The sequence below is a fragment of the Podarcis bocagei genome (genome assembly GCF_964188305.1).
Source record: "Podarcis bocagei genome assembly, chromosome: 11".
In the NCBI taxonomy this organism is placed as follows: domain Eukaryota; kingdom Metazoa; phylum Chordata; class Lepidosauria; order Squamata; family Lacertidae; genus Podarcis; species Podarcis bocagei.
This window is the reverse complement of record NC_138136.1, coordinates 63982166-63996807: the sequence shown is the minus strand read 5'-3', so window position 1 is coordinate 63996807 and position 14642 is coordinate 63982166. Positions and strand designations below refer to the sequence as shown.

The 14642-nt window shown below is 48.2% G+C and overlaps 1 long non-coding RNA gene across 2 annotated transcripts in view; it reads right to left on the bottom strand.

Moving 5' to 3' along the window:
- Positions 1 to 406: 406 nt before the first annotated feature.
- Positions 407 to 14642, bottom strand: part of LOC308597418 — a 353964-nt gene continuing 339728 nt past the window's right edge. For both annotated transcript variants that reach the window (XR_014012962.1, XR_014012963.1), the window contains exon 3: positions 407 to 446. This is a non-coding gene — a long non-coding RNA (uncharacterized lncRNA). The remainder of the gene's footprint in view (positions 447 to 14642) is intronic.

Sequence of the window (14642 nt, the reverse complement as noted above, 5' to 3'; positions counted from 1 at the left end):
GGTCACGAAGAGGCGGACACGACTAAACAACAACAACAATTACTTTCCTTGATCTGGACGCTCGGAAGTTATTGCTTCAAGCACATGCTTGTGTCCAGCAGGCAGACAGCTTAGACATGTGAAACTCTCTGCAGTACACCAAATAGCTCCTACAACCCCTGCTGGCTTTTCATCGCTGTCTTTTTCATTCATTGGCTCACTTCGCTTGGGAACTTGGGACTTGTAAAATCAGAAAGCAGGATAGCCTTTGGCGTCTTTGCCCTGCTGCTAAACACACACAGGAGTTTAACTCACCTGTCTGCCCCTTGTGCTTGTGAGACATAGCTGAGCCTTCACCACTCTCTAAGGTCTTGCCAGCTGGGCAACCCCCCCCCAATTTGCGGGGAGCAGGGAATACACACACACACACACACACACACACACACACACACACACACACATATATGCTGCATAAATCTCCTTGGCCTTCTACGGGCACTTTACAGCTCTCAGTTTCCACCGAGGAGTGGGCATAAATAACGGGTTGGTGGGATCTGCCACCTGTCTCCTACGGAGGATTTATTTGGGTGTAAACGCAATAGATCTTGGCACAGCTGCAAGCGCTGTAAATAAGCAAAAGTTTAAGCATTGGCTGGGGACTCTTTTTGGTACGCAAACATGCACTCCGGAAGGCCTGTCTGCTGCTGCTGCTGCTGCGGCTCCTCTTGTTATGAGCTGTCACGCACGATGCCCACCGAGTCAGAAAGCAGGCAACAGATGCTGCGAGGAATTGTACATCGCAGCTCCGCCTCTCTGATCGTGGAAAGGGTGCACAAAACAGGAGAGGAAAAGGAGATGAAGGTGTCTTGCTTTGAGGAGCCGGGCTTGGCTGGGCTGCGGGATCTGCCGCTGTGTACTTTTTCAAGTCTTCCTTTGAGTTCACGGCTCAGGAATTTAATGATGCCGTTCGTCTTGTTTAGTGGAAGCATCTGGTATTCTGGCCTGGCTCAGCCTGGGCTTGGGTTCGCAGAGCTGGCACGGAGCTGCTTGTGATTCACAGCTTCGTGTTCCAGGAGCCATAAGAACCCTCTAATCTGCATAAGCAAAAAATTAATAATGGGCCTTTCTGGATGTGACCCACCTGTCGGCTGCTGTGATGTCACAAGTTGCTGTGCAAATGTTCTAATTGCTCTCGAGGAACAGCGGTGGCAAGAGAACGCTCACCAATAGCACAGTTCCTGGGAGAGAGGGGAAAGGAGCAAGGTGTCAGAGCCTTAAAAGGCTTTTTCTCTTTGAGAGTTTGGAAGCCACCCACAGAGTCATAGGTTATGTTATGTACTGTTATGTACTGAACTGAATAGGATCCAAAATGCACCAGTCTGATTGCTCCTAGAACAATAGGCTTCTGAATGCAGCAGTCTGATCGGTTCGCAGGAGCCACCCAATCCAGCTCTAGGTGGAAGTGAATCCGCAACCTGATTGGCCTACAGGAGAATCCCAGAATTAGCCAATCACGTGGGGCCCATTGTGTAAATAATGTATATAAAGCAGACATTCTGGGGGAACTTCCATTCCTCCTCACCAATAATGAGCACCTCTTTCACTCACTCATTCTGTGCCTTCTTACTTAGCAAGAGGCAGTGTGGTGTAGTGATTAAGAGTGGGGGAACTTAATCTGGTGAACCGGGTTCGCGTCCCCGCTCCTCCACATGCAGCTGCTGGGTGACCTTGGGCTAGTCACACTCAGTCTCTCAGCCCCACTCACCTCACAGAGTGTTTGTTGTGGGGGAGGAAGGGAAAGGAGAATGTTAGCCGCTTTGAGACTCCTTCAGGTAGCGATAAAGCGGAATATCAAATCCAAACTCTTCTTCTTCTTTTTATATGCATCTTAATCACCACAAACCTCTAAGCAGGTTTACATAAAAGACTAGAAAATCTTCATTTTAAAAGACCAATAAAATCAAAACGTAAAACCATTGTTGACTTAATATTTACCACAACACCGAAATACCCAGCAGCTTGCAATCCAAGGTTGAAATTACAACATGTTAAAATTACATGCCCAGGTGGGCTTTAAAAGATTTAGCACCAAAAACAGTACAGCAAAAGACACCTGTCCGGTATCAAAGGGCAGGGAGTTCCAGAGATTTGGCACTGCTTCACCAAGGATCAATTCCTTGAATGTGTGGAACGAATATGATAGCCAGTGTGGTGCAGTGTTTAGAGTGTCAGACTGGGACCTGGGAGACCAGGGTTCAAATTCTGAATCAGCCATGAAGCTCGCTGGGTAACTTTGGGCCAGTCTTTGCTACTCAGGCTAACCTGCCTCAAAGGGTTGTTGTGGGGACTAAATTAGGAGGGGGGAGAACTGCCACTTTGAGCTCCTTGGAGGAAAAGGTGGGGTGCAAATGAATTTAACAACAACAACATTATGTGGCACTTGTAAAGCACACATTCGCTCTTCCATTCAGAGAAAACTCCTTAATCCCTATTTTATTTTATAACAACAACAACAACAATTTATTATTTATACCCCACCCATCTGGTTGGGTTTCCCCAGCCACTCTGGGTGGCTTCCAACAAAATATTAAAATACAGTGGTCTGTTAAACATTAAAAGCTTCCCTAAACAGGGCTGCCTTCAGACGTCTTCTAAAAGTCTGGTAGTTGTTTATCTCTTTGACATCTGGTGGGAGGGCGTTCCACAGGGCGGGTGCCACTACCGAGAAGGCCCTCTGTCTGGTTCCCTGTAACTTGGCTTCTCGCAGTGAGGGAACTGCCAGAAGGCCCTCAGAGCTGGACCTCAGTGTCCGGGCAGAACGATGGAGGTGGAGACGCTTCTTCAGGTATACTGGACCGAGAATAACACAATAACAATATTCTCAGTGTTGCACTCAGGTCTTCTCAGTGTTGCACTCAGAGGGCCTTCTCTGTTGTGGCACCCTCCCTGTGGAACGCCCTCCCACCAGATGCCAAAGAGAACAACTACAACCGGACTTTTAGAAGACATCTGAAGGCAGCCCTGTTTAGGGAAGCTTTTAATGTTTGATGCATTATGGTATTTTAATATTTTGTTGGAAGCCGCCCAGAGTGGCTGGGGAAGCCCAGCCAGATGGGTGGGGTATCAATAAATTATTTATTATTAAGCAATCTGCAGGGGTTTTTATTTAAAAAAAACATACAAGCAAGCGATATATAAATTTTGTGAAATAGAATGAATGAATGAATATTTATTTGTGTCAGCCATCGGCCATAGCAATAAAACAACAATACAATATACAAAGAAAAGAAATAAAAAGTCAGTTATATAAAATACACTTTAGGGTTTTGAATCAGTAGTCAAATAGTGAACTTTATTCTGATTGCCCCAGCTAAAAACCTTGAAACCTTTGCTGTCATCTGCTCATCTTGATCTGTGAAGAGAAAAGACACTGTAGCAGTGGTTGGGCAACCCGGAATGTTCAATAAAGGAGGGGCAATAATCTCATTCCTCAAGTCTTTATAAAGAGAGCAAGCCAGAAGGGCATGTGCCACCGATTTGGTACTGCCATCTCCACAGGGACATAAGCGTTTTGTGTGTGGAGTCTGTTGTGGGTGCCAATAGAACACTGCTTTCAAACCTAATTTTAGGGCTGGGTGGGGAGGCAACCTTGGACTCAGCAGGGAAGGCCCAAGTTGTTGATCCCTGGTGAGCAGAATGAAGGCCTGCAGCCTGATCCCAAGTGTGTTGACTCAGGCATAAGTGTGCGCAGGATCGCTGCCATAGATGAAACAGGAAGGGACTTTTCTGTCTTTCATAAGAAGAGCTTGGTTGCTGGATCAGTGTCACGGTCTGGTTCACGGGCGATCAAAGTCCCGGCTGGGGACGTCGGGACTGGGGGCAAGATGGAGGGGTGGGAGCAGGAATGGGAGTCCAGAAGCCAGGAGTTAGGAAGCCAAGAGTCCAAGGGTCAGAGAGCCGGGAGTCAAGAAGTCAAGGGTCCGAGGATCAAGAAGAAAGGAGTCAAACGCAGCAAGGCAGGGAACGTGTTGCTGTGGCAAAGAGCCAAAGGGAAAATGCTGACCTTATATCCCTTCCTGGCTCTTGCCACCAGGTGCTGTGAGTTACCATTTGGCCTCACCTGTGTGGCCGTGCCTTGCCTCTTCAGAGCAAACTTAGCAAGGCCCCAGTCCTGCAGAGTCCTATTGGTCACAGGGCCTGGCTCCTGCACGCACTCCTGACAATCAGGCCAAAGGGTGACCATCTAGGCCTTAGCACAGCATCTATCCAGATGCCCCAGTGGCAAGCCCATGGCCAAGAACAGCACACATCTGTTGCTTTTGAGCTAGAGCACAGGTGAGACTCTCTGCCTTGCCAAGGTGGAAACTGGTCCAATGGTCCCTAGGGCTGAGTGTGCAAGAAGTCAGACGTTAAGTGACCGAATGCCAAATAAAGGCTTCTATATTGGGGGAAAGGAGGCGGGGAGAAGCAGAGACACGGAGAGAAGGAGGGCCAATGGAAGAGATGTGAAATCAGGGCCAGATGTTGAGCAGTGAGAATGATCCTCTGCAGCCTGAGCTGCCCAAGGAGGAGGGGGCTGGATCCCTCCGTCTTTCACAGGCTGCAAATCAAGTTTAATCATGCTTTTTTAAGACAGACTTTAGCCAGACACAGGTGTGGGCTCTGATAAGGTTTGGCGTTGCTGGGGGAGAGTTCAGGGAGCTGGACTCAGGAGCAGGTCAGGCTTGAGCATCCTTTGCCAGCCAGGTGCCCTCCAGGTGTTTGTGACTAAAGCTCTCACTAGTTGTCCGAAATTGTGGTCCAAATCATGTGCAATGGACATCCGGCTGGGGAAGATTTGCCTAGAGGCTTTTGGTGAGATCTCCCCCCAGCCACAAAAGATACACCCCCGTCTCCAAGCAGCGAGAGTCCAGGTGTTTCAGCACTTAACCAGGGCTCAGTTTCATCGGAATGAAAGTCAGCAGAGATTGTGGTGCCTTTAGGATACTTGGCTTTATTGACACCTATACAACCCGAACACAAGATGGAGGGACTCGCAACATCAACACATCTCCACTGGCTGAAGTATTGGGACCAGTACAAAACAAGCAGGTCTCTGTGTCTCTAGCTTCCAGCCTGCTTCCAGCACAGCACACACCCAACTTTCTGAGTATTGTTCTCCTACCTAGCAGCTAGGTGAGGGGGGTGGAGAAAAGGCCCAAACATTCTCCTACACGGAACCATCACTTAGCTGTAGCTAAAAAATAAAGGTAAAAGGTAAAGGACCCCTGGACGGTTAACTCCAGTCAAAGGCAACTATGGGGTTGCGATGCTCATCTCGTTTTTAGGCCGAGGGAGCCGGCATTTGTTCATAGACAGCTTTCCGCGTCATGTGGCCAGGGCCATCTTAAGTATATCTGGTGCTGCGGTGCCAAGATCCCACCAGCGCCCCTCCCTTTCCCAGAGTTGCCAACCTTTTTACTACGGTGTTGCTGGCAGCTTTGCAGGGCTGGAAGAGGCTGGCAGCAGCTGGAGGGTGGCTCCTCCGGCGGGGAAGAGGCAGAGGCGCCAGGCGCGGCACTGCTTCAGCGAGGCGGGTGAGGGCAGCGAGCTGATGCCTGAAGGCACCGCGTCCAGCTTTCCCCTCTTCCCTGGTGCCCTCCAGAACTTGGTGCCCTGGTGCCCCACGCCACTTGCCTCTATGGGCAAGACGCCCCTGCATGTGGCCAGCAGGACTAAACCACTTCTGGCACAATGGGACACCGTGACGGAAACCAGAGCACACGGAAATGCCATTTACCTTCCCACTGCAGTGGTACCTATTTATCTACTTGATGCTGATGAGGACAGTTAAGCACCAGACAAGGTCATTACAAGGTCTTACGTGGTCTTGCAAATGAACTTGTCTTACCAGTTCAGCAAACTCCTCCGTTAGTTTCTAACCCTTCCTGGGCACAGGACCCCAAGAATTGGAAGGGACCCAGGGCATCATCTAGACCAACGTCCCACTACAGCAGGCCTCCAAACTTGGTCAGCATAACACAAGAACATGAGAAGAGCCTACAGAATCAGGCCAATGGCCCATTTAGTCATAGAATCATAGCGTTTTAGTGTTGGAAGTGACCCCAAGGATCATCTAGTGTAATTCCCTGCCACGCAGGAACCATGACTAAAGGATCGCTGGCAGATGGCTGTCCAACCTCTGCTTACAAACCTCCAGTGAAGGAGAATCCACCACATTCCAAGGAAGCCCCTTACACTGTCAAACTTCCATCATCCTGTTCTCACAGTGGCCAGCCGGATGTCTCAATGGGAAACCTGCAAGCGGTGTCAGGAGTGTGTGCAGGAGCCAGGCCCTGTGACCAGTAGGGCTTCGCAGGACTGGGGCCTTCCTAAGTTTGTTCTGGAGAGGCAAGGCACTCCCGCACAGGTGAGGCTGACTGGTAACTGACAGCACCTGGTGGCAAGAGCCGGGAAGGGATATAAGATCAGCATTTCCCTTCAGCTCTTTGCCACTGCAACGCATTCCCTGCCTTGCTGCGTTTGGCTTCTTGCTTCCTGATCATAACTGTCAACTTTTCCCTTTTCTTGTGAGGTATCCTATTCGGAATAAGGGAATTTCCCTTAAAAAAGGGAAACGTTGGCAGCTATGTTCCTGATCATTGAATCTCGGCTTTGTGACTCCTTGCTTCTTGATCCCTGGACCCCTGACTTTGTGACTCCTTGCTTCTTGATCCTTGGACCCTTGACTTCTTGACTCCTTGCTTCCTGACCCCCGGACTCTTGGCTTCCTGACGCCTGGCTTCTGGACCCCCGTTCCTGCTCCCATCCTGACGTCCCCAGCCAGGACTTTGATCACCCTTGAACCAGACCATGACAAGCGGGATTCAAATACCAGAGCCCTCTCCCCTCTTGTGGCTCCCAGCAGCTGGCATTCAGAAGCATTGCTGCCTCCAGCTGTGGAGGCACAGCATAGTTTTTGTAGCTAGGAGCCATCAGTAGCCCTCTCCCCCTCCATGAATTTGTCCAATCCTCTTTTAAAACCATCTAGGTTGGTGGCCACACCTGCCTCCTGTGGCAGAGAGTTCCATAGTTTAACTACAAATAACTACTTTTCTTTTCTCTATCCTGTGTCTTCCAACATTCATCTTCAATGGATGCCCCTGAGGGATGTGATTCCACCATGACCGAGGGTCCCTTGGTGCCAGGTGGGCAGCCCCTGCCCACAGGACGTGGCAGTGCCTGTGTTGCAAAAGGCATGAGACGCCGTGCCCTTCCATCGTCCTTCAAGAGCCATATGAATTATTTCCTTCCATCATGCCGTTCCCCTTCTTGAAGAAATCAGAGGAACTGAAGGCGACAAGACCTGCCGCCCCTCAACAAAGAGACTCCCGTTTTCTTCTGGAGATTCCCCACAGTGCTATTAGCATCTCTTTACAATAACATCCCTTCTTCCTTTCTCTCCCCTTTTTTCTTTCCCCTTTTTGTCTCCCTGAGGAAGGCAGAGCTGTCATTGTGAGCCGGCAAATGAAACTCGATGAATACTGAGCAGATACTTCATTTCCAATATCCGTCAGCAACTGGATGCAACTGGAGCTGGTCAGCGAGTGGCTGGCTGGCCTGATTAAATCCTGCTCTCCAAAGTAATCAGGTTGCACCTGTAGATGTCCAGGTGTTTGGCTACTACAACTCCCATCAGCTCCCAGCCAACACCGTTCATGACCAATATATTGGGTGGGGGACACCAGGTGGGTGAAGGAAATCTGACTTAGAGGAAGTCTAGTGGGTATCTAGTACATCCTCTATCCAACTGCATTCAAGCAGAAGAGTAGTAATAGGTAAAGCCAGGGGAAAGCCAGAATTTGGACTTTTGTTGTTGTTCAGTCATTTAGTTCTGTCCGACTCTTTGCGACCCCCTGGACCAGAGCACACCAGGCACTCCTGTCTTCCACTGCCTCCCGCAGTTTGGTCAGACTCATGTTTGTAGCTTCGAGAACACTGTCCAACCATCTCATCCTCTGTCACCCCCTTCTCCTTGTGCCCTCCATCTTTCCCAACATCAGGGTCTTTTCCAGGGAGTCTTCTCTTCTCATGAGGTGGCCAAAGTCTTGGAGCCTCAGCTTCGGGATCTGTCCTTCCAGTGAGCACTCAGGGCTGATTTCCTTCAGAATGGAGAGGTTTGATCTTCTTGCAGTCCATGGGACTCTCAAGAGTCTCCTCCAGCACCAGAATTCAAAAGCATCAATTATTTGGTGATCAGCTACCCAACAATAAAAAAGCATATACTAAATGCTGAAAATGAAAATAAACAGCAATAAAATAATAGCAACCAAGGTTGCAAATCACTGAGAACTTAATGGGTTGATGTTAGCGTTCTGTTAGCATGTGTTGCTGTGATATTGGCCCTTCTTGTCATGTACAAAATCTCCAGGGAGTTCCACAGTTTAACTATGGGAAGAATGACTTCATTTTATCTGTCCTGATAAAAGGGGAATGAAATGCATGGACCATCCAGCTGTTTTTGCTTCCTTTGCCATTATATTTCTACTTTGAATATAGTAACCTGCCTCGATTGATCATCAAAACTAAAATCTGTGGAACGCCCTCCCATCAGATGTCAAGGAAATAAACAACTATCTGACTTTTAGAAGACATCTGTCTAATGTTTTACAATTTTTTTTATGTGTTGTAAGCTGCCCAGAGTGGGCACGGTAATAATAATAATAATAATAATAATAATAATAATAATAATAATAATAATAATAATAATAATAATAATTATTATTATTATTATTATTATTATTATTTATCTTTGACCAATGTAGCAAGGGGAATGCAGATGAAGTACGGGAAGGGCTGAGCCCAGAGTTTTGGATATTGCAGTTGCTGAAGGTGCTTTCTCCACTTCCTTTCCTAAGATTATCTCATTGCTTTTTGAAAAGCCCCAAAGTCAACATTTCTTGAAAGCTGATACAGTGGTGCCCCGCAAGACGAAATTAATTCATTCCGCAATTTTTGTCGTCTAGCGAATTTTTCGTCTTGCGAAGTACGAAATCCCATAGGAATGCATTGAAAATCAATTAATGCGTTCCTATGGTCAAAAAAAGTCGAAACAAAGCCAAATTTGGTACAACAACAGTTTATTAACTGCTCTTTAAAGTCACACATACTGTAAAGAGCAGTTCAAAAATTGAAGGGAAAATAAATTAACTTTATAAACAAAACATGTCTTTGTTTTTAGACAAAGGAAACAAAGCCGCGAGACGTTTTCGTCTTGCGAAGCAAGCCCATAGGGAAATTTCGTCTTGCGAGGCAAATCGAAAACGGAAAAACCTTTCGTCTAGCGAGTTTTTTGTCTTGCGAGGCATTCGTCTTGCGAGGTACCACTGTACTATTTTTGCCTTACAAAAGGCTCAGGCTCAGAGGAGCTCAAGAGAGACTGGAGGCGGGAAATGGCAGCGTTGCCCCCTTCTTCCTGGCTATAAAAAATGTATTTATGTATTTATTCCATTCCCTCCAACGTTTCGGTGATGAAAACAGGAACTATCTTGTGCACTGTAGAGCACCCCTCTTCTCACACGGAGGCTCCCTCATGAAGCGCTCGGCCCGTCTTGTCACTCTGCATATTGCCAAAAGGTCTTCTCTGGCTTTTGCAAAACACGTTTGTTTATTTTGCAAGAACCAGAAGCAGTCAGCCTTAGGAAGCTGTCCTAAGCCGGCTCTTTCTCTGAAGCCTTAAGGATGCGCTTTAAATCTTGCAATGGATCCATTTGCAATTCATAAGATCCCCAGTGGATCATTCCAAAGCATCTTGTTTCCCACAGCGAAATCTGGGAAGCCCACGAGGCGGATATAAGCACAGCAGACCTTATTCGGACTACTTCTTGCTAGAAATGATTTTCTGTCAAGTTGTCCTGGGTGGCCAGCGAACTCCTCCCATGATCAGGGAGAACGGATTGTGTGAACTTTTTTATTATTTCTTTCCCTCGTTATACTGTTTACAATTGTTCCATTATGAACAACTGGAGTTCTTACTCCAATTAAGACACATCTTTTCTGATGGGCAATTGGTAGAGGAGAGACCTGATTGCTGTTCCGGCTATTAGCAAATGGTATTCAGGGATTTGTCGTTTTTATGGATTTTGTGTGTCTTTATCTATCTGCCTTTGTGTAAATCGACCAGTGGCTTGTGAAAAAAATCATCTAAATTAATGCATGGTCACTCCACAGACTGCAAACTGGGGAAAATATTTTCAAGGAATCATAGAATTGTTGAGTTCAAAGGAATCATAGGGGTCATCTAGTCCAGCCCTCTGCAATGCAGAAATCTTTTGCCCAACGTGAGCTTCAGATCCACAGCCCTGAGATTAAGAGTCTGATGCTCTACGGACTGAGCTAAGAGCTAAAAGTTCTGCAACTGGAAGTCGTAGATACTCAATGACGCTGAATGTTGGAAGATGTAGGAGAGGTAAAATAAAGTTCTTCACGCAATGCAGAGTTAAACTGTGGAACTCCCTCCCACAGGAGTTGGTGATGACCACTAACTTGGATGGATTTAAAAGAGGACTGGACAAATTCACAGAGGAGAGGGCTATTGATGGCTACTAGCTGTGAAGGCCTGGGACTCCAGCTCGGGCTCGGAACCAGAGGAGTCTCAGTCTGCGCCGGATCCTTTGCCTCAGGCATCACCTGAACCAAGTCTGGGGCCTGATCCTGAGGAGTCCCAGTCTGCACAGGTTCCCCTGCAACAAGCACCAGCTGGGCCGAGTCAGGGGCCTGATCCTGTCCTGGCTCCAGATGCAGGGATGACCTCGTTGCCTCCAGCTGGGCCATCACTTACAGCTGCTCCACTACTGGTTGGGTCAGGAGAGGCTGAGGCGGCCTCTGGGTCTAGTCACCCACCGACGTCTCCCGAGCTGCAGAGACTGAGGTCTGAGAGAAGGAGAGACCTGAGTACTTGCAGGAGGAGTGCTTGCCTTCGGGCGAAACAGGGAGGTGAGTCGCCGGGGGATCAGGACCGGCCGTTACCCCGACAAAGATAAAAGGCTGTCGGACGCTGGCCCAGGTTGCGGGAGCAACGTTGCTGTATGCCAGATCCTGCCTGAGATCCTGTACCTGTCCTTGCCTGGTTTCCTGCCTCGTGTCCTGCCTTGGCTCTGTCGGACTGACTGCTAGCGGAACCTTCAGATTCTGGACCGGTCCTGGACCGTGTTTCATGGGTTACTGCCGGGCCCAGCACACTAGCCAGGATGACTATGCTCTGCCTCCACAGTCAGAGGCAGCGATGCTTCTGAATATCAGTTGCTGGAAACCACAGGAAGAGAGCGAGCTCTTGTTCTGGAATCCTGATTGTGGATTTCCCAGAGGCTTCTGTTTGGCCACTGTGAGAACAGGATGCTGGACTAGATGGGCCATGGGCCTGATCCAGCGGACTGTCCTTAGGCTCTTAAACCTCATGTGCTTAAGAGTGGTTGCCAGAAAACGGCTCTTGGAATCTCTCCTACCCAAAACAACTCCGTTTCCCTCCGCTGCAGATGGTGGCATTTTCTGCCTGTCGTTTCCAAACACCACTCCATGTCAACAGAACCACAATCTCTCTTTAAAAAAAAAAAAAAAAAAATTTATTGAAATTTCAAAAACAAAAATTACATAAAAGACAATGAAAAATATATATAAAAAAAGAACCACAATCTCCACTAGCCAGCATCTTGGGCTTGAATCCAGTCCGCACTTCTTCCTCCAGTTCCTTCTTTTCAGTGTCCCTTCTCTTGCTTGTGTTGGGATTCCCCAGGTATCATTGCTCTGGAATTAAACCTCCGCATTGGCCTTTGCGTGGTGCTCATAATGTTTCCTCTAATCTTCTTGTAATTATCCCCCGTCCCCAAGTGAGCTCCCATCTCTGCCTTTGCGTCTCCCGACACGGGAGTTAATGGGCAATGCATTCTGTTCTCTCAATTGCTTGGGAAGATTTTAAACAGATTTAGTCCCCAGCAGACCTATCCTGTGCCCCTCTTTCTCCAAAGATGAGCTGTTCCCATGTTTCATCACTTATCCTGACCTAATTGAGGTCTGTTTCATATGCAAGGCTCACAGCGTTGAAGGCCACAGCATTGTTGCACACACCCAAATCTCTGTGCGGAATTTCTGTGCTTATCCAGGGTTCAGTTTCCTTGGAAAGGAGATCAGTGGAAGCTTTGCTGCAATCAGGTTATATGGTCTTATTAGCACATATATGCCACCAGAGCAAGACATGCCTCTGTGTCTCTGGCTTCCAGCATCAGGTCAGCTCTCACACACAGCTCTCACATACCCACAGCCCCTCTTGGTCTATCGTTCTCTCTCCTAGGATAATGTGGCATCCAGCCAGAGTGCATAGCTAGACTATGGAACTCACTGCCACAAGATGTGACCACCAGCTTTGGAAGGGGGTGGGGCAACTTCAGGGAGGTGGAAAGTTCTATCAACAGCTGTTGGTCTGATATAGTACAGCTCTTTGAATTGCTTTCTTGTGGTCTTTCCCCCCACTTTGTCTGCTGCATTTAGTAAAATGAAAGAACAGGAAAAAAATAAAAACACATTCTTCTTGCGCTCTTAACCATACCGGGCTCAGGTCAGAGTTTGCCTATGGACTCAGTTCTGTGGGCAGGCTTGCAAAGCTTTTGCCTCTCAGTCTGTCAGCAAAATCATCTGTAAAATAGGAATAAGTGTGATCGGCTTTGCAGTATTACCAGCGAGCAAAAACGGTGAGGTTTTTGATAAAAACCATCCATTTAATTATAAACATTTGCCAAGAAAGTGATGGGATGCTCTCTTGATTCCATCGTGCAGAGATTTTGACTTTGCTGGAAGAATCCAGGTGGACCCAAATGAAAGGAAATAGTCAGGCGGTTGATGTGTACGGGAGGCAAAGGGCTCCCCTGAACTTTTTTGGGACTGATCTGCACGTTCCTTTTTCTCCTTCTTGAAAGCGGCATGGAGGTCTGGTGATAGCATGCAGCCCAGATGTATCCTTTCTTCTGGCTGTGCTTCTGAGATGGATTTCCCCCCCTTTCTCAAGATGCTGAATTATGATCTGACACAGACAGAGCAGTCAAAAGGCGATTCCAAGCTCTTGTTTTTTGGAGGGTAGGGATATATCATCGTCACTCATCCCTCTCTCTTTCCCTTTTGATGTCTGAAATCGCCAGGCTCCTTGGCTTCAGGACGATACCTCTGGACAGCCTTCCCCAACGTGGTGCCCATCCAGACTACAACTCCCATCAGCCCCAGTCGGCATGGATTCAGAGTGCAAGCAGGTGGCCAGGGAAGGGTTAAGCGCTCCCAAAATGCTTGCTTACAAAGCTATTGTACTACCAACTTCACTGTATGCTTGTGAAACACGGACCACTTACAAACACCATCTCCAACTCCTCGAAAGATTCCATCAACGGTGTCTCTGAAAAAAATTACCCATCACTTGGGAAGACAGGTGAACTAATGCCAGTGTACTGGAAGAAGCAAAGATCACCAGTGTTGAAACAATGATTCTTCAACATCAACTTTGTTGGACAGGTCATGTTGGGTCAGCGGCGTAGCGTGAGTTGTCAGCACCCGGGGCAAGGCAAGTAATTTGCGCCCCCCCCCCTAACCCCTAACCTGCCAATCTGAGGCGAGTTGCCACTGGCGCTGCCGCCCAAACGACGCCGCTTGCCCGGAGGAGGAGGAGGGCAGAGAGGCGAGGAAAATGCAACATGGCCCAGCAGCTGCAGCAGCAGCAGCGGCGGAGGCGGGGCTGCCTGGTGCGTCCTCCGTGGCCCTGACGCGCGGGGACTGCGGCGAGCGCTGAGAGCCGCTGCCTGCCGGACGCCTTCAGCCCGGACGCGCGCACAGCTCGTCGGTTCCGCGAGACATGGGGCTCTGCTACAGCCTGCGCCCGAGGCTCTTCGGCGACTCCGGAGGCAGCGAGCGCCCCCCCGATGTTGCGCCCAGTGCAGCCGGCCTCCCTTGCACCCTCCACGCTACGCCACTGTGTTGGGTGGATGCCTGATCGTCTTCCAAAGCAACTAGTCTATTCCAAACTTAAAAATGGAAAGCGTAATGCTGGTGGTAAACAAAAGAAGTTCAAAGACTGTCTCAAGGCAAACCTAAAAAAATGTAGTATAAACACCAGCAATTGAGAAACACTGGCCTGTGAGTACTCCAATTGGAGAACAGCCTTTACCAAAGGTGTCATGGGCTTTGAAGACATTCGAACTCAGGACGAAAGGGAGAAACGTGCTAAGAGGAAGGCACGCTTGGCAAATCCACACCGTGATCAACTCCCACCCGAAAGCCAATGTCCCCACTGTGGAAGGACGTGTGGATCCAGAATTGGCCACCACAGTCACTTACAGACTCATTGTTCACATCGTGTTCATGGAAGACAATCTTACTCGGCTACGAGGGATCACAGAAGAAGTAGTAGTAGAAGAAGGAGCACTCCCTTCATGGGAACATATGGAGCTGACTGAGTCAGATTATTGTCCCACCTACCTTAGTATTGCCAACAATGACTGGCAGATGATGATGATGATGATGATGATAATAATAATAATAATAATAATAATAATAATAATAATAATAATAATAATAATAATAATTTATTATTATTTATACGCCGCACTCTAGCTGGGTTTCCCCAGCCACTCTGGGCGGCTTCCAACAGA